The 24,728-nt window shown below is 44.4% G+C and overlaps 1 protein-coding gene across 5 annotated transcripts in view; it reads left to right on the forward strand.

The window, feature by feature from the left end:
- The window catches only part of EHBP1 (EH domain binding protein 1), a 636,728-nt gene that overhangs the window by 65,702 nt on the left and 546,298 nt on the right, over window positions 1-24,728 (forward strand). The gene's annotated exons all lie outside the window — the stretch shown is intronic.

Here is a 24,728-nt window from a genome sequence, read left to right on the forward strand (position 1 = left end):
TAAAATTATATGTACTGCATGAGACCAGATATAGTGAATGCAGGGTCCTGGGTTTAGTAACACTTTAAGGCAGGGCTCGACAAATCCCGGGCGCCAGGTCGCCATGGCGACTAGAAATGGGGCCCTGGCGACTTGGCTTGGAAGGGGGGGCAAAAAAAAAAAAAAAAAAAAAAAATGTTTTTTTTTTTTTTTTTTGAGCTGGGGCCATCTGGTGGTGAGCCGTTGGTATTACAAGTTATTACCACCAGATGTGAGCTGGTGCCATCTGGTGGTGGCCGTTGGTATTACAAGTTAAGCATTACAAGTTAAACAGCAATTCTAATGTCATTTTTCACTATTTTCACTGCCATCTTCTTCCCTCTAATTAGAACCCCCAAACATTATATATATTTTTTATCCTAACACCCTAGAGAATAAAATGGCAAACGTTGCAATACTTTCTGTCATGCCGTATTTGCGCAGCGGTCTTACAAGCGCACTTTTTTGGTGAAAAAATTACACTTTTTTTAATTAAAAAATAAGACAATAGTAAAGTTATCCCCCATTTTTTTTTTTTTATATTATGAAAGATAATGTTACGCCGAGTAAATTCATACCCAACATGTCACGCTTCAAAATTGCGTCCGCTCGTGGAATGCAGACAAACTTTTACCCTTTAAAATCTTCATAGGCGACGTTTAAAAAAAATCTACAGGTTGCATGTTTTGAGTTACAGAGGAGAACTAGGGCTAGAATTATTGCTCTCGCTCTACCAATCGCGGCGATACCTCACATGTGTGGTTTGAACACCGTTTACATATGGGGGCGCTGGTCACGTATGTGTTCGCTTTCTGCGGGCAAGCTCGTCGGGACGGGGCGCGTTTTCTGGCTCCTAACTTTTTTACCTGGCTCCTAGATTCCAAGCAAATTTGTCAACCCCTGCTTTAAGGGCTATTACAGGGGATGTTTGAAGACTGCAGACATGCAACAGAAGATGGTCAGATCTCATGCATTGCCAAATGTTTTAAAGGCAATTTTCATGTGTGGCAATCTCTTTCTCCCCTCTAAAAAGCGACCCATGGATTGTTTGTCAGAATGCAGTAGAGCAGTGTCTTCTGTCAGATTAGCAAACGTGTGCCTGCTGCTTGTCGCTGCTTTTAAAATTCAACATCAAAACAGTGTTATGGACTTCTAAATCCTGTATTTCACGATATGATCTCAGTTTAGTGGTAAAAATAAGTGTGAAATGCAAGACTTCGATGGGTGAAAAAAGATGTCCGCTTGGTCACTTCAGACTGTAGGCTTAGTGTGGACGAGTGCGGGGTGTACCAAGATGGCCGTGACGGAACGTCACTTCTGTTACAAAATCTGACGAGTCGTCTAATCTGATGGAACACAGGCAATATGCTACCTAAACTGTCTTTTATAACCCTGAAAAGTGCATACTACTGTGGCACAACCATGTGCATTACATACTATTGGACGGTGGTTGTAGTTCATCCCCATCTTCTTGCCCACTGAATGCAACATGGGATATCTGTATATTTGCCACAAAGCAAAGTGTCTCAGCCATAGCATGTGTACAATGCCACCTGGCTGCTGTTGCTGCCCCTCACTGTCTATTTGTATGACACTCCATGTTAAGGAGCCCTACATGCAAAGAGTTCTTATATAGAGATTTGTTTAAAGCAGGGGTCTTCAAACTACGGCCCTCCAGTTGTTCAGGAACTGCAATTCCCATCATGCCTGGTCATGTCTGTGAATGTCAGAGTATTTCAATGCCTCATGGGATGTGTAGTTCCGCAACAGCTGGAGGGCCGTAGTTTGAAGATGCCTGGTTTAAAGGATGTGGCGCGGTTCTGGTAATTCGTAGCCACACTACCCTTATTTAAAGGATCTGAAAATGTGAGGGTGGCAGCTGCTTTGCATAGAATAGAAATGTATTTTCCAGGGTATAGTGTGTATTTGTATTGTAGCTATGATGGTATATGTATAGATGTATAGCTTCGTGCAACTGAAATTCCTCAGCCTGGCTGCTCATGTGAGAGTGTGCCAAATGTAAGACATTCCAAGAATTTACAACTTCTAGCAGAGTTTGCTGCCTGAGGAGACCGTTTTTATTTCTCATCCTTGGCAGTTATTATCCCCCAGGCTGTGGTTTTGTTTCAGCGTATTACTGGGCATGCGGGCTGCTCGCTGCGTGAAAACATGACATTGTGACTGGAGAAGACGGCTCTGTATGAAGTCATCTTTCCGGTTCTGTCGGTGTTCAGTAATGGGAATACATCCGTCTGATGTATAATGTGTGTGTGTGTGTGTGTGTGTGTGTGGGGGGGGGGGTGGTTTTTCAACGTATGTTAACCACTTCAATACCGGCCTTTATACACACCTCAATACCGGGCCTTTTCTGGCACTTCTCTCCTACATGTACAAATCATCATTCTTTTGCTAGAAAATTATGCAGAACCCCCAAACATTATATATGTTTTTTTTTTAGCAGACACCCTAGGGAATAAAATGGCGGTCATTGCAATGTTTTATCTTGCACGTTATTTGCGCAATAATTTTTCAAACGCCTTTTTTTTGGCAAAAATGTTGGTTTATGAATTAAAAAAAATAACAAAACAGTAAAGTTAGCCCAATTTTTTTGTAAAATATGAAAGATTATGTTACACCGAGTAAATAGATACCTAACATGTCACGCTTTAAAATTGCGCACACTCATGGAATGGCGCCAAACTTCGGTACGTAAAAATCTTCATAGGCAACGCTTTGACATTTTTTACAGGTTACCAGTTTAGATTTACAGAGGAGATCTAGTGCTAGAATTGTTGCTGGCACTCGAACGCATGCGGCGATACCTCACATATGTGGTTTAAACAGCGTTTACATATGTTGGCGCGACTTGCGTGTGCGTTCGCTTCTGCGCGCGAGTTACCGGGGACAGGGGCGTTTTTATTTATATTTTATTTTATTTTTTTACTTATTTATTTTTTTACACTTTTTTTTTAATAATTTTTTTTATCGCTTTTATTCCTATTACAAGGAATGTAAACATCCCTTGTAATAGGAAATGTGTGTGACAGGTCCTCTTTATGGAGAGATGCGGGGTCAATAAGACCCCACATCTCTCCTCCAGGCTGGAAAGCATGAGATCGGTGAATACAATTTCACCGATCTCATGATCAGTGTTGCTCACTAGCCGCAATCGCGGCTTTGTCTACTTACAGGTACCCGGGCGTGACATCATCACATCGCGCCCGGGCCTCCGACGGTCATAGAGATGACTGGTGACCATCTGGTCACCAGTCATCTCTATGCTTCCTGCCTGCCCTGGACAATTCCTTCTCCGGGCCCCCGATGGCACGGGAGAGCCCGGAGAAGCATCAGATGGCGGCGGGAGGGGGGGTTCGTTCTTATGGTGCGCAGGATCGCCGGCTGAAGACATGGATATCTGAATGATGCCTCTAGCTGCAGACATCATTCAGATATCCCCCCGCAAAGCCCAGAACGTCATATGACATCCACCCAGGATGGGAGATCCCATCTGTGGACGTCATATGACGATGGGCCGGTATTGAAGTGGTTAAATAGATGAAACTATTATTATTATTAATATTATTTATTATACAGGATTTATATAGTGCCAACAGTTTACACATCGCTTTACAATATAAAAGGTAGACGATACAAGAGGATTAAGAGGGCACTGCTCAGAAGAGCTTACAATCCAATATGGTGGGGCAGGTAGTACAAAATGCTGTAACTGTGGGGAATGAGCTGATGGAAGTGGTAAAAGATTAGTAGGAGATGTAATGGGCTTCCCTGAAGAGATGAGTTTTCAGGGATCGGCTGAAGGTAGCAAGAGTAAGGGGATAGCCGGACAGGTTGAGGTAGCAAGTTTCAGAGGATGGGAGAGGCTCTGGAGAAATCCCAGAGATGAGCATGGGAGGAGGAGACGAGAGAGCTTGAAAGTAGGAGGTCTTGAGAAGAGCGGAGAGGGCGGTTTGGGTAATGTTTGGAGACCAGATTGGCGATGTAGCTCGGGGCAGAGTTGTGGTTAATATTTTGAATTTAATTCGGGTTTTTCAAGGTATGGTAAATAGATGAAATAGTGGTATACTCATAGAGATCCATTATAGGACCTTTATATAGCCAGAGGCCTTAGTAGAGCAGGGAATCCGTAGATTTAAAGGGGTGGTTCACCCTAAAAACTACTTTTTTTTTTTTTATTACACTGGCCCCCACATTACAATACGATTAAGGCTATTATTATTTTTTTGATGCTGTACATACCTTTGTACAGCATATTCACCCGTTGCGAGTCCCGCGGGAGTGGGCGTTCCTCACATGTCTGTGATTGACATTTTGACCAAAAACGAGCTCCCCCCCGTCGCGTAAGCCGCGTCACGATTGGCGAAAGGAGCCGAACGGCGATGCGCATGCGCAGTATAGCGCCGACTCGCCGTTTGGCTCCTTTCGCCAACCGTGACGCGGCTTACGCGACGGGGGGGAGCTAGTTTTTGGTCAAAATGTCAATCACAGACATGTGAGGAACGCCCACTCCCGCGGGACTCGCAACGGGTGAATATGCTGTACAAAGGTATGTACAGCATCAAAAAAATAATAATAGCCTTAATCGTATTGTAATGTGGGGGGCCAGTGTAATAAAAAAAAGTAGTTTTTAGGGTGAACCACCCCTTTAACCACTTCCATACCGGGCCAATTCTGACACTTCTCTCCTACATGTGAATAATAATAAATAAATAATACAATAAAACACTAAAGTTAGCCCACTTTTTTTGTATAATGTGAAAGATGATGTTACGCCGAGTAAATAGATACCCAACGTGTCGCGCTTTAAAATTGCGCACACTCGTTAAATGGGGCCACACTTCGGTACCTAAAAACTCCACAGACGACGCTTAATTTTGTTTACAGGTTACATGTTTAGCGTTACAGAGGAGGTCTTGGGCCAGAATTATTGCTCTCACTCTAACATTCGCGACAATACCTCACATGTGTAATTTGAACGTCGTTTACATATGGGGGCACAACGTACATATGCGAGCACGAGGGGACAGGGGTGGTTGAAAATAAAATAAACAATAATTTTAATTTATTTCTTTAATTTATTTATTTTTATTTATTTATTTTTTCCTTTTGGATCGCTAATATTCCTATTACAAGGAATGTAAACATCCCTTGTAATATGAATAGGGCCTGACGGGTCCTCTTTACAGAGAGATCTGGGATCTAGAAGACCCCACATCTCTCCTCCAGCCTTGAAAGACTAAGATGAAAAAATAAATAAAAATAAGATGATCTCAGCCTTTTCAGCCAAATAGACAGCAGTGTTTACAACTGGATGTAATGTCATAAGGTCAGTGTTATTCTCTATGGTAAACTTCTGCCGCTATGACAGATATTTGCACTTACCCCCAGGCACACCAATCGGCCCCCCCGCAGCAGTAGCTGCAGTATTTGTAGCTGCTGGCTTTAAAAAAAAAAATTTGGGTGGACCACCGCTTTAAGGTGAAAAAACACAAGGGTTTACAACCCCTTCAAAATCATATTTTTTTTTGGGTAGAGAATTACTTAGATCCCCCCAAACATTATATATATATATATATATATATATATATATATATATATATATATATATATATATATATATATATATATATATATATATATATATATATATAAAAATTAGGAGAGACCCTAGAGAATAAAATGGTGGTTGTTGTAATATTTTATGTTACACTGTATTTGCGCAGCGGTCTTTCAAATGCAATTTTTTGGGAAAAAAATACACTTTAATGAATTAAAAGAATAAACAGTAAAGTTAGCCCAATTTTCTTGTATAATGTGAAAGATGTTGTTATGCCGCAAGAATCGTGATTTTTATTCTAAGGAAGAATTTTTTGTGATTCTCATTTTTTCCCAGAATCTTGCAGCTCTATGGTATACACATGCAAAAAATGTTTCCTTTTGTTGCGTTCAAGTGAATGCGGTCGTGCGTGGAAGTGCCTGACAATGCTGACAAAAGTGCATTATTTTTTCACACTATTCAGCCTTGGAAAGAAACCTTTCAGTGGCAATGTTGGCACTCATTTACACAAACGTTACCCTCTGAAAAGTGCTCCGTGGGGGGTCACTTAGGTGTTTAACAGGCTGTGAGGTGGCGTTCTATCACTTCTTTAACCTTTAAGAGCGAGATAGCGCAGCCTTTTAAGGGTTTAAATAGGTGGTGAGGAGGCAATGTAGCACCACCTCACCACCTCTCAAATGAAAAGCGATCTCCCACGGATTGTTTTTCAGAGGGCAACACTATTGTAAACAAGCCCTAACATAGCTATTGAAATATCTCTTTCCAAAGCTGAGCAGTGTGAAAAAATAATGTTCTTTCTTTCGGTATTGGAGGCACGTTGACACTATACCCCATGATTAAGGTCTTGCACTTTTGATGTGGTTTAGAAGTAGATTCTATTCAGCGTGTACCAGCCTGCGTGCACAGGCATTTTTCTCTGCAAATAATCTGTGATCCTCCCTCAGGCCATTTTAATCACTGGGAAAGAAGTATGGTGCGTCTTCCAAGGCGAAATTCCCCTTCCTTCTTTATAGAGGTCAATGCACCAGCCTCACATTGCATAATACGTGGCAACATCTTGGGCGGCATTATTGGTAATTCCCATGTTCTATTAAAATAGAATAGATGCACACATTCAAGTGTTCTGGAACTGGACATTAAAGTGTAACTAAAGGCAACATTTTTTATTTTACTTTTGGATGGAGTAGAGAGGGATGAGAACGCCTGTCAGTTTTTATTGCTGTCTGTACCCCGTTAGGGCAAATCGGCCTCTCTATTTGTCCTGTATACATTATCATTGAAGGTGATAATAAAAGATAATCCCAAATATTGGCTTGTCCGCAGAAAAGTAATAGAGGGGAAATCCCTACACTAGTTCTGGTGACCTGGGGGTCCCCAAGGAATTCCCTTCTTTTGCAGGCATTACCTCTTGCTTCCTGTTTGGCCATGGGACAGAAGGTGAAGGGAAATCACTGAAATGGGACAAAAAAAATGACGGGGTTATAACTAGGGTTGTCCCGATACCGATACTAGTATCGGTACCGATACCAAGCATTTCCCAGAGGTACGTGTACTCAGGGCAAATGCCCTGATGCTTCACCCGATACCTGGGCAGTCAGGGATGATCGGTGCGGCGGGGGGAGTTACAAGCACCGATCTCCCTATATGGACTTCTATAAAGCCTGACAGATTCTCCCTGGACCCCCCTTATAGCTGCTTTAGTGAAAGCCGCACCGATCACCGCTGACTGTCCCTGTATGCGCCTCCAGTTCCCCCATCCATGCTGCTTTCCCCCTCCGCGCTCTGTGTCCCCCCTCTGTGCTGCTGCTGTCCTCCTATGTGCCACTGCTCTCCCCCTCCGTGCTCCGTGTCCCCCCTCCGTGCTGCTCTCCCCCTCCGCGCTTTGTGCCCCTCTCCGTTTTTCTGCTCTGCCCCTCCGCGCCCCCTTCCGTTTTTCTGCTGTCCCCCTCTGTGCTTCGTGTCCCCCTTCTTATCCTCGTCCGCCCCCCTCTGTCCTCGGTCTGTTAGGATGGAGAGCGGAGGTAGGAGCCGCTAAACCCGGGTCACTACCTTTTCCAAATGAACAGAGTCAGTGATCACTGACTCTGTCCATTCATATAACTAAAACATCGTAACCTGTATTTACGATGCTTCAGTTTTATGAATGGAGAGGAGCCTCTGTCTCCTGTCCATTTATTTTCAGTGCTGAGGCTGCTGAGAAAGGTACTGGGGAATCTGTGTTCTTAGTCCCTTTCTCTGTCTCAAAGGGGAGATATCAGAGGTCTGTTAAGATCCCTGATATCTCACCAAATTTCACAAAACACCCCCCCCCCCAAAAAAAAATCTTATTCTGCTTGCACGTTCTACATCAGTCTTTAAAACTATTAAGCATGATGGGTGACAAACTTGGAGGGCGTCACTGGCGACCTCTCCTTCTGTAAATGTTAGTCTCGGAAAAGCTTCCCTTTGAAGTGAAGATGTTGGTCTATTTGAGTCTCCCCACACATGCTCCGTGTTCATGATTATCCACAGATGTACGAAATTCAGCCTGTGTTACAATGATTGTCTGTATACCCAACAATAAACAAAGAGGCAGAAATGTCTGTTTTTCTCACATGAATGTGCCCCTTGACCACACCGGTCTTGTGACTTTATCATCTGGAGCACAGTCCTTATTTACTGCATAGGTTTTAAAAATATTGTACTGTGATACAAAACAGTCACATCAATTCTCATTAGAGGATCTTCACCCTTCCTAGGTAAAAATGAATGCGATCTCTATAATAATTGTCCCTGCATGGTTAAAAAAAAAAAAAAAAACATACTTACACATTGTATGTATAGGAGTTGGACTGTTTCCAGAATCTGACAAAAATCTCCCATTCCCTGGTATTCGATAAAAAGATCCAATACCCTTGCCTGCCATCCTGGTGGATCTGCCTCCACCAGGTCAATAGCTACAGGTGGTGCTCTATCAATAGTGAAGCCTATGTAATGACGTGCGTAAGTCGTCTGATTTTTTTAGACCAGGTGAGCACGAGCAGCTTCTGCTACCAGTATACAGTATTTAATATGAAAAAACCTTTCATACTGGTGGACTATGGGGAAAGTGCTCCTTACATTGGTGGTCAGTGGAAAGGTTTCTCCCTGTACAGATAACTAAATTGATCATTGGGCTTAGTGCTTGCGTATCTGAGAGGCAGAAATTGCTAATTGCTAAACAAACCCTTTGCAACCTCTGGGGGAACCCTTGTTGAAAAATGCTCCTTAAAGACCTTGTGCACACTGACGCTTAGCAGATCCTTTGCGCTGAGGAGTTAAATTCCTGGCTTTATCTGGATATGGAGAACCACACTTGCTGCGTAGTCATCAATACAAGTAAATTAGTCATGAGTTGGTAAAACTGTGCATATGGCTTTACTGGGAGTAATGCCGGCCATAGACCGTTCGAATCTCAGCTGGTTCAACAGGAGCCAACCTAGATTTTGAACCATGTATAGGCAGACTGAATGTACTCAAGTTGATCGTTTAACTTGGGTACAACCAGCTTGCTGGATTTTACAAGCGATTAATCACTAGCATGGGGTATAGCCGCTAGCAGTAATCATTGGCTTAGCAGGAGGGATGCCCCTGTCACTGAGCCAGTCTGTGTTGATGGGGGAAATTGAGCAAATTTCTTTGCGCCATGCATGGCCAGCCTAATGCCATTACCCCAAAATTAGTGTGCCATTGAGGATTCGGTGTGATGTCGCAAACGGTTTTCCAGCTTTGTGGATAAGATCAATGTAAGTTTACCATTACAGCATCTAGTACTGCTGTTTTCTCCTGGGTCTATTGGAATTGCTAACTATGTAAACTAAATCCAAAGGCAACAAGAAGAGTAGAAAAGCCGTGTCCACGGGGACATCACCACCTCACCAGGTCGGGCTCATGCCTGCAGTGCCGTTGTGAACTTCTTCTGTGTTGGGAGTGGACACGTTCAAGAAAAACAAGAATGCTGTATATCTCGGCCAAAACATACTTTCCTTACTTGGACATAAACCGAGATCGGCAGTCACCTTCAAAAGTGGGAGTTAGAGGCAGCGCTGAAAACTATTCTAATAGTTTAAAGAGCAACTCAACTTTTGTTGAGAAAAATAAATAAATTCCCCTCTGGGCAGTGATGTATTTAGGTTTTGTGCTGCCCTAGGCCTGACTTAACTCGTGCACCCCTAATTTAAATATGACCCACCCCTTCCTGTCAAGGCCACACCCCTTGCTGTTAAATACCTGCCCTTCCCTTACCCTTACTCTATCCAAAATGGGAAAAAAAAGTGTTCCTATAGTTCTACTTTAGGCACAAAATTCTGATAATTTTATGGAGAGGACTAAAAAGATATAACCATGCCAATGGTACAGCAGAAAATATGTAGCACAGTGAGGAAGGTTTGTGGTCCAGGATGATAGGACAGTCAAAATTAGAAGCTCCGCCCCCCCTTCAGTTGCGGGATGCTTGTCTCTCTGTCATGGTCTTACCTCTCTCCGGTCTCCTTCGTTTGACATGTGCTGGCGGCCATCTTGGTTTCTAGGTCTCTTGTAGCCTCCCACCCTGCGGCTCCTCCTTCCCACTGGGAGGAGCTGGATGCCTGGCTCACATATATAGAAGGTCTGTGGCTCCAGTTCCTTGCTTGGTCCTCCTGTGTTCACATGCTTCTAAGACTGCTGCTGCTTCTGGTTCCGATCCTGGCTTCGTCTGACTTCCCTGCTGGTTCCTGATCCTGGCTTCGTCTGACTTCCCTGCTGGTTCCTGATCCTGGCTTCGTCCGACTACCCTTCTGGTTCCTGACCTCTGGCTTCGCAAGACTCTGTTTAACCATCCGTTTGGACTTTTGCTTTACAGCTTGATTTTCAATAAAGCCTTCTTATTTTCACTTATCTCTTGTTGTACGTCTGGTTCATGGTTCCGTGACACTCTCCTGCCCAGTCCGCCCCATAAGACTGGTGCTACACTAACAGTGCTACACTAATAGCGCAAGCCGGCGGGGACTCTTTCCATGCTGCCCCCCTGCAACGTGCTGCCCTAGGTCTAGGCCTTGTTGGCCTAGGCCAGGATACAGCCCTGCCTCTGGGTGATCAATGTACATTGCAGGGATTTTATCAAACTTTGTTGCAGATTCCTTCCTTTTATTATTCTGAGGAAATTGCTGTTTGTCTGTGTCCACAGTGAATCTGTAAAATCTGACCAAAAATGAATTTTTTTTTGCAGGGGATGCCTGAAATCTGACTTGTATCTTAGTGCAGACTTCTGGGTAGTGAGCCAATCACACAAGCAGGAAATTACACTATCTGTGTACAGAATGCCCTATTTTTGTTTGCAAATTTTTTGTCCAAAAAAGGGGAGTTGACCATTAAAGCTGGTCTGGTATGCCTTATGTGGCAGGAATTGCACCTCTGAGGCCTTGTACACACGAGCAGACATGTCCGATGAAAACGGTCCGCGGACCGTTTTCATCGGACATGTCTGCTGGGAGTACACACCATCAGACCAAAATCCCCGCGGACAGAGAACGCGGTGACGTATAAGACACCGACGTTCTCTGACACGGAAGTTCAATACTTCCACGCATGCGTCTAATCAATTCGACGCATGCGCGGGATTTCGGGCCGCTGGTTATACGTCATAACCAGCAGACATGTCCGATGAGTCGTACTAACCATCGGACATGTCCGACAGACAGGCTTCCAGCGGACAAGTTTCTTCGCATGCTAAGAAACTTTTGTCCGCTAGAAACCTGTCCGCTAGGCCGGAAAAATGTCCGCTAGGCCCTACACACGGTCGGACATGTCCGCGGACCAGTTTCAGCGGACATGTTCGGTCGTGTGTACGGGGCCTGAGATATATTACAGGTCACATCCACTTGCTGCACCCATCACCCGGTATCTTGTTTCCCTTTGGCTCAGTCGCAGCAAACAAAATCGGGTTCTTGTGTGGTCAGCCATTAGGAGATGAGTAAATGCTGATGAGCTGTATCTATTGCTCAGGAGTTGGGCCCCTTCCACATGGGGACGGATCCGTCAGCGGCATCCACCAGCTCAGCAGGAGATCTCTCTGTTGATCTCTGCTGAGCCTGCAGATGACAGGTCCCTCTCTGCTCACTGAGCGGGGAGGGGCTTGTAGCGTGCCGCTGCTTGTCTATGGAGAGATCAGACGGTGGCTTCTGTTTCCTCTCTCCTCCTCGGCGGCCAATCGGGTGTCTTCTCTTTTCGGCCTCTGGTTCTAATCGGGTGCGTAAACAAATAAACGCCACTGTAATTCATGCGCACGGTGCCCTGAAAGGGGGCGGACGCATAAATAAGGGGTGGCCGCGGTGGCCATGGAAAGATTCATGCTGTGCATTTTATATAGGGGGTGTCGCCCTTAATGGACTGGCTTCTGCTGTTTAAAAAAGTTGAATACAAGTAAATATGATATACTTTTCTATCTATCTACTAATGCTAGCAGCAGGACAAGTGGAGACTTTCATATACATTCAACTGTCACTCCTACCAAAGATAAACTTGTTACCATCATATGATCTATTTTTATCTTCCAGGTTTGCAACATCAAAAGATTTTCCCATTTCATTTTATTTTCTTGTAGTAAAGAAAATCCGTAGAGTTGTGGGAAAGTATCGAGGTTATAACAGGTTTTTCAGCCCCGTTCTGCTGCTAATGTTTTCCAGATGTTGGCAACTGTTTGAGCCTCTAGGTAGCGGGTCAGACTTTAAATGACAAGAGGAAATACCTGTTTAATTCATCCAAGGCACAGAGTTTTTTTTTTATTTCCTCTCTTTTTGCACAACTAAGCACAGGTTGAAGAAAATATTTCCCTTATGATTCATATACTCCATGGAAACCTGAATTCTGAAACCCGGCTAAACATAATCCCTAAAATCCATAAATCCCAGTGAAGTTATAATTTAGATTGTGTCAGACGTGTATCTTCTGCTGCTTTTTGTTCATTTTTTGTTTTATTTTGGGACACATTTCTGTATAATTAATTAAAAAATAAATAAATATATATATATATATATATATATATATATAAAAAGATAGAATATATATATATATATATATATATATATATATATATATATATATATATATATATATATATATATATATATAAAAAGATAGAATATATATTTTATATAATAAAAAAAAAAGATAGAATATATATTTTATATAATAAAAAAAAAAGATAGAATATATATTTTATATAATAAAAAAAAAAGATAGAATATATATTTTATATAATAAAAAAAAAAGATAGAATATATATTTTATATAATAAAAAAAAAAGATAGAATATATATTTTATATAATAAAAAAAAAAGATAGAATATATATTTTATATAATAAAAAAAAAAGATAGAATATATATTTTATATAATAAAAAAAAAGATAGAATATATATTTTATATAAATAAATAAATAATGCTAGTCTCATATTGAAAAACCAATAGGTTACTAAAGTTCCAAAAATTCTCATACGACCGAATACAACTTTGGAAGTGATGTAATATATTCTTTAGTTTCTGACCATGTGTGGTCTTGGTCACATGATTTTTATTTATTTTTTCCAGTACAAATACTATACTAATTACACGAAAAACGTTCGTTCTTTTATCGTACAAGAAACATTTTCGTGCTTGTCCCTTAGGATATTTTTGCATCAACTGTTGTGATTGGCTCTCTAAAGCTGTGTACAGTAAAACCTTGGTTTGAGAGTAACTTGGTTTGAGAGCGTTTTGCAAGATAAGCAAAATTTTTTAATACATTTTGCCTTGATATACAAGTCTTGATATAAGAGTAGCGTCATGTGACAAATGAGTATAAAAAGAAGAGAGGAGCCTCTAAGTGTAGTAATATGGTTACATTTAATGAAGGTACAACAATTAGCATTTTTTTGCTACACTTGGTGGTGCCTCTCTTCTCTTTTATACCCTGTAAAAAAAAAAAATGCTTTGATATACAAGTGCTTTGGATTTCAAGCATGTTTCTGGAATGAATTATGCTCGCAAACCAAGGTTTTACTGTACTAATAATCGGATTATCGGACAATCATTTCAAAAGTGGTGATCTACCCCTCGGATTTACAGCGACTGCAATTCCAAGTGCACTTTCAGTGCAATTTCAGGTGCACTTTGCACTTATAATGCAAAGTGGATTTGCCTTTTGTAAATAACCCCCTGTGGGCCCAATTTGGACATTTTCACTAAGACTCCTTTCACGCTGAGGGTGTTTTGCAGGCGCTATAGCGTTAAAAATAGCGCCTGCAATCCGCCCTTAAACAGCTGCTCCTCACACTCCTGTGTGAAAGCCCGAGGGCTTTCACACTGGAGCGGCGCGCTGGCAGGGCGTCAGAAAAAGTCCTGCCAGCAGCTTCTTTGGAGCGGTAAACTCACTGCTGCTAATGCACTCACCGCTGCAAAATGCACTCCTGCCCAATGGGCAGTGCTGCCGTATCGCCGGCAATATACGCCGCTCTACCAGCGCATTGCGGGCGGTATTAACCCTTTCTCGGCCGCTAAGGGGGTTAAAAGCGCCTCGCTAGCGGCCGAAATGTGCCGCAAATCCGATGGTAAAATAGCAGCGTTTTACCGCTATTATACCACCGACGCTATGGGCTGTGAAATGGGGTTTAAGGGGTGTACTCCATTTTGTTGCCAGCCATGGCTGTGTGTTGAGGCAACTTTACACCGTTATACAAGCTGTACAAAGTGTCATTTCTTCAGTGTTGTCACGTGAAAAGATATAATACAAAATTTACAAAAATGTGAGGGGTGTACTCATCTTTGTGAGATACTGTATCAAAATCAATTTTAAGTGATTTGATCCTTTGCAGAATGTTTTAAAACATTTCCAAATCTTGCACCTGCTAAAAACTAAGCAATTTGTATTTTTTTTTTTTTTTTTAGGATATATGAAATGATTTCCAAAAAAGTGCCTTTTAAAATAGTAAAATATATGTAATGGTACACAAATAAGAAATGACATGTAAAGCACAGGAATAGTGTGGTAGTCGGCTTGTTCTGATTTTCTTTCCTTTCTGCACCACCATTATATAAAACGAGATGACCAAGGGGGTGTGGCCTTCCTTCCCGCAATGCTTCTAACGTGCATTTTGCATATCCAAGAACTGTAGACGATTCATTTCAAACTTTGGATTTTATTTTGACTTCCTTGTATTTGTCCTCAGACTACTTATTTTTTCATTTTTTTTTCCAAATGTTTGGATTTGGCTGACCTTACAAGACTTAACTGTTTTTCTAATCTGCTCCTTCCCTCTACAGTAATGAGCTGTCCAGATTCTGCAGCTGTCTATCTGAGAGGCTCGCCGTGCCTGTTCCCAGTAATGCTACATTCCATCATCCAGGGCATCTTCAACTACTCCTGGCCCCTACTGCAGGGGTGTCAAGCTCAATTGCATCCTGGGCCGCATCAGCATTATGATTGCCCTCAAAAGAGCCAACGCTTGTATCTAGGGCTGCAACTAACGATTATTTTCATAATCGATTCATCGGCCGATTATTTTTTCAATTAATCGGATAAAATCATTAAAAAAAATGTAATGTGGAATTTTTTCGTTTATTTAACAGTAATAAACAAACATTCTGAAAACAGGTGAACTACTTACTGTTCAAGAAACTTGGAACACCAATGCTGGGGCACTATTCCTCCCAGGAAGACCAAATACTGGGGCACTATTCCTCCCAGGAAGACCAAATACTGGGGCACTATTCCTCCCAGGAAGACCAAATACTGGGGCACTATTCCTCCCAGGAAGACCAAATACTGGGGCACTATTCCTCCCAGGAAGACCAAATACTGGGGCACTATTCCTCCCAGGAAGACCAAATACTGTGGCACTATTCCTCCCAGGAAGACCAAATACTGGGGCACTATTCCTCCCAGGAAGACCAAATACTGGGGCACTATTCCTTCCAGGAAGACCAAATACTGGGGCACTATTCCTCCCAGGAAGACCAAATACTGGGGCACTATTTCTCCCAGGAAGACCAAATACTGGGGCACTATTCCTCCCAGGAAGACCAAATACTGGGGCACTATTCCTCCCAGGAAGACCAAATACTGGGGCACTATTCCTCCCAGGAAGACCAAATACTGGGGCACTATTCCTCCCAGGAAGACCAAATACTGGGGCACTATTCCTCCCAGGAAGACCAAATACTGGGGCACTATTCCTCCCAGGAACACCAAATACTGGGGCACTATTCCTCCCAGGAACACCAAATACTGGGGCACTATTCCTCCCAGGAAGACCAAATACTGAGGCACTATTCCTCCCAGGAACACCAAATACTGGGGCACTATTCCTCCCAGGAAGACCAAATACTGGGGCACTATTCCTCCCAGGAAGACCAAATACTGGGGCACTATTCCTCCCAGGAAGACCAAATACTGGGGCACTATTCCTTCCAGGAAGACCAAATACTGGGGCACTATTCCTCCCAGGAAGACCAAATACTGGGGCACTATTTCTCCCAGGAAGACCAAATACTGGGGCACTATTCCTCCCAGGAAGACCAAATACTGGGGCACTATTCCTCCCAGGAAGACCAAATACTGGGGCACTATTCCTCCCAGGAAGACCAAATACTGGGGCACTATTCCTCCCAGGAAGACCAAATACTGGGGCACTATTCCTCCCAGGAAGACCAAATACTGGGGCACTATTCCTCCCAGGAAGACCAAATACTGGGGCACTATTCCTCCCAGGAAGACCAAATACTGAGGCACTATTCCTCCCAGGAAGACCAAATACTGGGGCACTATTCCTCCCAGGAAGACCAAATACTGGGGCACTATTCCTCCCAGGAAGACCAAATACTGGGGCACTATTCCTCCCAGGAAGACCAAATAATGTGATACTACTATTCCCCCCGGGAACACCAATGGTGGGGCACTATTCCGCTACCCCTCCCAGGAACACCAATGGGGCACTATTCCGCTACCCCTCCCCCAGGAACACCAATGGGGCACTATTCCCCCCCCCCTCCCAGGAAAACCAACGATGGGGCACTACTGTTCCACCCACCCCCCGAAACACCAACGATGGGAGTTAGGAGGATGGGGAATTGTCATAATGTATGGTACTGTTACGGTACTGTACTGCAATGTTACTGTATTACTGTACTGGTACTTGTTTTCTACCTTTCACAGCTCGGCTCTCCTCACGGCTGCTTCTCATCTCTGTTCCCTCGAGGCAGCAGCGGGCGGGGCTGAGAAGTTCAGTGGGGCGCTGACGTCAGAGACGAGGAGAAGCGTGGAGCGGCGGCGCGGACGTGCAGTGTCATACGTCGGCACTTTACACAGTCACATACACAGGACGTGCGGCGCGGACGTGCCACGTCATACGGCGGCGCCTTACACAGGACTTGCGGCGTGGACTAGTAAGACCGGACAGGACAGGAGGATTTTTATGGACGGATGGACGGAAATAAAACAATGTGCGGACGGACCAACTAATCGATAATGCAAATCGTTGACAGCGATTTTCATTATCGAATATTATCCATAATATCGATTAATCGTTTCAGCCCTAGTTGTATCTGTAAGATTAGGTGTCCAGCGCATCCTCTCCCCCCTACATTAGATGTCAAGAGCCCCCCCACCCTCCCTTACATCACAGTGGACCCCTTTTTCCTTCTGCTTCTGCTGGGAAGAAGCTGGATGCATTGCTTGAAAGCAGAAAGTAAGGGTCTGGAGGAGGACCAGAGGAGGGCTGGAGCTCCCAGGAGAGGTGCAAGGGCCACATGAAATGGCTTGTGTTTGCCACCTGTGCCCTACTGTGTGTGTGTGTGTGTGTGTGTATTGTACAACATACCGGGTGATGGTCGTAGTGTGTAGAGGCAAAGGATACCTAGAAAAAGTGATAAATATCACTGGCGTGCAAAAGTGCAATGGTAAAAATTCCTCTACGTGTTAAGATCTTGAATGGCGTACTTGTAGCTTTATGGTATGCAGGAAATGGTATTTTTTTCTAACCTATTGTGGGCACCAAGATTAATAGAGATAACTGGAGATTTGTATGGACCTTTTCTGTTTTAGTGTATTTATTGGTTTTAAAGCGGAGGTCCACACAAAAAGTGAACCTCTGCTTTTTGTAACCCTCCCCCCCTCCGGTGTCACATTTGGCACCTTTCAGGGGGGGAGGGGGGTGCAGATACCTGTTTAATACAGGTATTTGCACCCACTTCCGAGAATGGACTCCCGCGGGAGTCACGCCCCTTCGCGTCACTTCCCGCTGTCTTCTGGAAAACGCACTGCTCCCAGGAGACAGCGGGGACCAGTGAGGGCGCGGCTCGTGCATGCGGGAACCGGCAGTGAAGCCACAACGCTTCACTTCCTGATTCCCACATGAGGATGGCGGTGGGGGCAGCCAAGAGACGAGCGATTGCTCGGCCTCTGCTGCTGACATCGCGGGCACGCTAGACAGGTAAGTGTCCATTTATTAAAAATCAGCAGCTGCAGTAATTGTAGCTGCTGGCTTTAAAAAAAAAAAAATTGGGTGAACCTCTGCTTTAAAGAGGAAGTAAACCCTACAAAAAGAAAAACCCTGCAAGACAAAGGCATAATGAGCTAGTATGCATACCATACTAGCTCATTATGTATTAACTCAGATGGAAGCCCCCCCCAGTCCACATCTCCCCCTCCAGCTGCTAACATTTCTCCCGGCACTTACTTCCACGTATTGCAGCTTCGTCGCTGTGATTAGCCGGAGCCACGATGACGTCACTCCCGCGGGAGCTGCCGGTAACAGCACACGGACTGAAGAAATGGCACATAGGGTGCCATTGCTTCAGTTTTCCCCAGTGCGCATGTGCCGATGGAATACAGATCTGTATTCCTTACACTAAATTCTGCTATGATCACTAACATCCAGTAAAAATCCACATGACTTCAGAAAAGGAGTGGAGGTGGGAATTTAAAAAATAATGCCTGTCTCCGGGCTAGTGCATGAGATATGTAAATAACCTGTCACTCACAGCAAGGGGGAAGAACGGACAAAAGTTTTTTTTCTCCTGTTTGTCCGTGGATTGCTCAGAGCTGGATTAACTCTGTGGCAAGACTGGGCACCGATGATAGGAAATCTTATACTGTACATTGTGACAGCAAAAAAAATAAATACAATTTTTTGGGTTTACATCCACGTTTAGTGTTTTTTTTTTTTTTTTGCCCCCCAAAAGTGGAGTTACCCTAAATACATGTTTACATTTCACGACACATACAATTAATTGCACTGACAAATTAAAATGAGTGGAAATGAATGACAAATGCATCTCCTTTTTGTTTTCCATGTATTTAAATGCAGCACAATGTTGTGTCTTTCTTATATGAGCTCATTGTGGAGACAGGTGTCCCTGTCCCTGAAGGCTCAACTCAAGATGCTCAGTGGCCTTGGAAGCTGACGAGGTGTTTTGATCATTAGAGAGTGGCACACGGAGCCGTATGATAGGTCTCACCCACCTTGTCATGATGAGGGCTGATCATGTAGGCGATGGCTTGTGATCAGCTGTTATCCACCAAGACAAATACAAACTATAACATGAACATATCAAAATACAATAAAACACTTGCGAAAATGGATCACTGAAAATGTCAAACGTGCTCCCCAGATGCAGGCATTTTGAAAATGATAAATTAAATAAGTCATCACTGCTAAAACTGATTTGACAGGAAGAATTCTGATGCCGCGTACACACGATCGTTTTTCGGGTTGTAAAGAATGAAGTTTTTTTTTTTATGTCATTAACCACTTGACCACTGGGCACGTAAACCCACTTAATAACCAGACCAATTTTCAGCTTTCGGTGATCTCACAATTTGAATGACAATTACTTAGTCTACAACACTGTACCCAAATGAAATTTTTGTCCTTTTTTTCACACAAATAGAGATTTCTTTTGGTGGTATTTAATCACCGTTGTTTTTTTTTATTTTTTTGCGCTATAAGAGAAAAAAGACTGAAAATTCTGTAAAAAAAAATGAATTTTTCTTTGTTTCTGTTATAAAATTTAGCTAATTATGTATTTTTTCTTAATTCTTTTGCATAAATGTGAAAGATGAAGTTACGCCGAGTAAATAGATACCCAACATGTCACCCTTCAAAATTGCACACGCTCGTGGAATGGCGCCAAACTTCGCTACTTAAAAATCCCCATAGGCGACGTTGCAGGGTATTGTGGGGTATTGCAGAGTAGTGTGGGGTATTGCAGAGTAGTGTGGGGTATTGCAGAGTAGTGTGGGGTATTGCAGAGTAGTGTGGGGTATTGCAGAGTAGTGTGGGGTGTTGCAGAGTAGTGTGGGGTGTTGCAGAGTAGTGTGGGGTGTTGCAGAGTAGTGTGGGGTGTTGCAGAGTAGTGTGGGGTGTTGCAGAGTAGTGTGGGGTGTTGCAGAGTAGTGTGGGGTGTTGCAGAGTAGTGTGGGGTATTGCAGAGTAGTGTGGGGTATTGCAGAGTAGTGTGGGGTATTGCAGAGTAGTGTGGGGTATTGCAGAGTAGTGTGGGGTATTGCAGAGTAGTGTGGGGTATTGCAGAGTAGTGTGGGGTATTGCAGAGTAGTGTGGGGTATTGCAGAGTAGTGTGGGGTATTGCAGAGTAGTGTGGGGTATTGCAGAGTAGTGTGGGGTATTGCAGAGTAGTGTGGGGTATTGCAGAGTAGTGTGGGGTATTGCAGAGTAGTGTGGGGTATTGCAGAGTAGTGTGGGGTATTGCAGAGTAGTGTGGGGTATTGCAGAGTAGTGTGGGGTATTGCAGAGTAGTGTGGGGTATTGCAGAGTAGTGTGGGGTATTGCAGAGTAGTGTGGGGTATTGCAGAGTAGTGTGGGGTATTGCAGAGTAGTGTGGGGTATTGCAGAGTAGTGTGGGATATTGCAGAGTATTGTGGGATATTGCAAAGTTGGGGCAGGGATGGATGGCTGGATCTGTGACTGCATTTGTCACAGATCCAGCCCACAGCAGCTGCTGCTGCATCCGCTCTCTCCCCTCTCCTCTCTCACACTGTACCATTCGGTACAGAGAGGGGAGGGAGGAACCGGCGTCCTCACATGACGCCGGTTTGTTTACAAGTGATCGCTCCGTCATTGGACGGAGCGATCACGTGGTAATCCGCCGCTATCAGCGGCGATTTACCGTGATCCATGATCCACAACCGACATTCCCGTGTGCGTGCCCGATACTGGGAGGACGTCCTCCCAGAGTTAAGCAACCCCGCCTTGTAGACATATTTCGTCTATAGGGCGGTGGTTAACTGGTTAAAGGGGGGCTCCAGAGCATTTTCACAATGTAAAAAATGGGCATTAAAAATGTAGAACGTGCTCTAATTTTTCACGTCGTTTTTAACGTCGTTAAAAATGGTCGTGTGTAGACTTTAACGACGTGAAAAAAACGTGCATGCTCAGAAGCAAGTTATGAGATGGGAGCGCTCGTTCTGGTAAAACTAGCGTTCGTAATGGAGATGGCACATTCATCACCCTGTTCTTGTTTACACAGGCATCTCCCTGTTGTGCGGCTCCGTGACACGATCGCGGGACACCAGCGGACATAGAGTCCGCGCCCCCCCGAGCACGTTCACGTAGCTCGTGGCAGGGGTGTGCACACACCGCCAGCGGCAAATTTAATGCAACTTACCTGTACATTGCTTTGCACAGCCGTGTCATTCTGCCGATGTGTATATATACAGGAGGCGGTCGGCAAGCGGTTAATACTTATTGTGACTATTGAAGCCAAGGCATGCACAGGACATTCAGACAACTGCCATTTTCCAGATGATCGGCCCTACAGCCTTCATATTTCTCTCGGCTCACCCACTTTTCCCTTAGGTGTTTCCTAGTAATCTCCCTGATCTATGATGATCTGTGTGACGGATACATTGATCTCTCCCCTGTGGTGTCTCTGAGCAGTACATTGATCCTGTTGGGTTACATGATGATCCGTTTGTTAGAAACACTCTGATCATTTCCTGTGTTACATGATGATCCCGCTGTGACTAATGCATCGATCTATTTCTACAGTATGTTGCACTGTCATAATTGCTTTCAAAGTGGTGACAAAGATTAAATGAAACCGAGTGGTGACCTGGATTCACATTGCAGGTTCAGTGCAGTGAGTACAGAAACCCACTGCAAGCAGACAGAATTCACAGTGTATTAAAGTGGAACTAAACCCATTCATATAAAGCGGAGTTCCACCCATTTAAAACTCAGCAGCTATAAAAAGTGTAGCTTCTGACTTTTAATAAACAGACACTCGCCTGTACCATGCACGACGCCCGCTCCTCCTCTCCACGGCGACGGCATTGTAACTGTGGGTTCCCGGCTGCAACCCCCCCAGTGCTCTCCACCACCCCCAGTGCTCTCCGCCACCCTCCAGTGCTCTCCGCCACCCTCCAGTGCTCTCCGCCACCCTCCAGTGCTCTCCGCCACCCTCCAGTGCTCGTAACCTCCCCTCCAGTGCTCTCAACCCCCCCCCCCCCAGTGCTCTCTGCCACCCCCAGTGCTCTCTGCCACCCCCCAGTGCTCTCTGCCCCCCCCAGTGCTCTCAACCTCCCCTCCAGTGCTCTCAACCTTCCCCCCCAGGGCTCTCTGCCACCCCCCCCAGTGCTCTCTGCCAGTGCTCTCTGCCACCCCCCCCCCAGTGCTCTCAACCTCCCCCAGTGCTCTCCAACTCCCTCCATGCTCTCTGCCACCACCCAGTGCGCTCAACCTCCACCCAGGGCTCTCTTCCACCCCCCCAGGGCTCTCTGCCACCCCCCTAGTGCTCTCCGCCACCCCCCTAGTGCTATTTGCCACCCCCCTAGTGCTATTTGCCACCCCCTTTAGTGTTCTCCACCACCCCCTTTAGTGTTCTCCACCACCCCCATGCTCTCTATCACCCCCAGTGCTCTCTGCCGCCCCCCAGTGCTCTCCACCTCCCCCCATACTCTCCACCACCCTCCCTGTGCTCTCCACCTCCCCCTATGCTCGCCACCTCCCCGCATGCTCTCTACAGCCCCCCATGTTCTCTGCCGGAGGTGCCGGTTAGCATGTCGTGGGCTGTCCCAGTCTGGCCGGGCGTCTATATGCACGTGTTACAAAGGCGGCCCGGCATTGGTACACATGCAGAAAAGGTCATAAGTCTAATGTTGAGTTGACAATGAATAAATATACAGCCGTGTTACAAGGGTGGCCGGGCGTCTATTAGAGCTGCAAGATTAATCACAAAGAATCGAAATCACAGTCTTTTTCCCTTCCCAATCTTCAAAATGGCATATCACAGTTCTCTCTAACAAGTGCAGTGAATTCTCACAGCTGGATAAACAAAATCCAGGCAGCCTGACAAGTTCTAATACAACACAAATAAGTGGAAACAAAGTATCTTTTCATTCTTTTATCAGCGTGTAGTTGAAGAAAGTTTAACCATTTAAAGACCAAACCTTTTCTGACATTTGTTGCTTACAAGTAAAAAAATCATTATTTTCTGCTAGAAAATTACTTGGAACATCCAAACATTATATATATATTTTTTTAGCAGAGACCCTAGAAAAAAAATGGTGATTGTTGCAATATTTTATGTCGCACTGTATTTGTAGTTTTTCAAACTAAATTTTTTTTTTTATGTGAAGAAAGATGTTGCACCGCGAGAATTGTGATCTTTATTCTAAGCAAAAAATTGTGATTCTCATTTTAGCCAGAATCGTTCAGCTCTAGCGTCTATACACCTGCGTTACAGGGGCGGTCAGGCGTCTATATACATGTAAATAAAGTAATAAATCTGTCAAAAAGGTATTTTAAAAATAAGAATAAGCGATAGTATATAGTGGATGTTGTACGGATTATAGCTGTAACCATGATAAAAAAATACAGAATATTACTTGACTATGAATAAGTGTATAGGTGTGTTACAAGGGCGGGCCTAGCGTCTATACACTAAAGACAGGTAGATGAAAATAGCGGATGCTTATATAAGTTGTCCGAATTGTGCAGATTATGCCTGTAGCAATAATCTCACGGTGAGGGGTAATACTCAACTGTGAATTAGTATAAAGAAGTGTTACAACAAGGGCAGATGGGCGTCTATACATTACAGAAGGGTAATAGGAGGTGGTGGATGCTTATGCCAGGGCTCGACAAAATCCGGGCGCCCGGTCGCAATTGCGACAAGAAATGGTGACCTGGCGCCCGGGGAAGCTTAGGCCTGTAGAAGGTCGCAAAGCTGCGGCCTCAATTACAGGCTGGCGCGGGCCCACCGCGATCGCGTGGCTGGGGAGGTGGGGGCGCACGGAGACACAGGATCCTGTGTCTCTGTGCACCCCCACCTATCGCGCGGCGGGCCTGTGCCGGCCGGTAATTGAGGCCGCGGCTTTGCGGCCTTATGCAGGCCTAAGCTTCCTTCTGTGATCTTGTGGTGCGTCATCTTGTGGTGGCCGTTGGCATTACAAGTAAAATGGCAATCCTGCAATTCCAATGTGTTTTTCACTGCCATCTCCTTCCCTCTAATTAGAGCCCCCAAACATTATATATATTTTTTTATTCTAACACACTAAAGAATAAAATGGCGGTCGATGCAATACTTCCTGTCATACCGTATTTGCGCAGCGGCCTTACAAGCGCACTTTAATGTTAATGTTACGCCGAGTAAGTTGATACCCAACATGTCACGCTTCAAAATTGCGTCCGCTCGTGGAATGGCGACAAACTTTTACCCTTTAAAATCTCCATAGGCGACGTTTAAAAAAATTCTACAGGTTGCATGTTTTGAGTTAGAGGAGGTCTAGGGCTAGAATTATTGCTCTTGCTCTATTGATTGCGGCGATACCTCACATGTGTGGTTTGGATACCGTTTACATATGCAGGCGCTACTCACGAATGCGTTCGCTTCTGGACGCAAGCTCGGCGGGACAGGGCGCGCTTTCTGGCTCCTAACTTTTTTAGCTGGCTCCTAGATTCCAAGCAAATTTGTCAAACCCTGGCTTATGCAAATAGTAGAGATTATGCCTGTAACACAATAGCTGCAGATGATGCATGGAGGGTGAATATGTATGTGTCAGTATGTATCCCAATCTCCTTTTTCAAAGCAAAATAACTTTTGAAGTACTTTCAAATAACATGTCAAGTCATTGAATTTACTGAGAA

This window comes from Rana temporaria, chromosome 4 (assembly GCF_905171775.1).
Source record: "Rana temporaria chromosome 4, aRanTem1.1, whole genome shotgun sequence".
Classification (NCBI taxonomy): domain Eukaryota; kingdom Metazoa; phylum Chordata; class Amphibia; order Anura; family Ranidae; genus Rana; species Rana temporaria.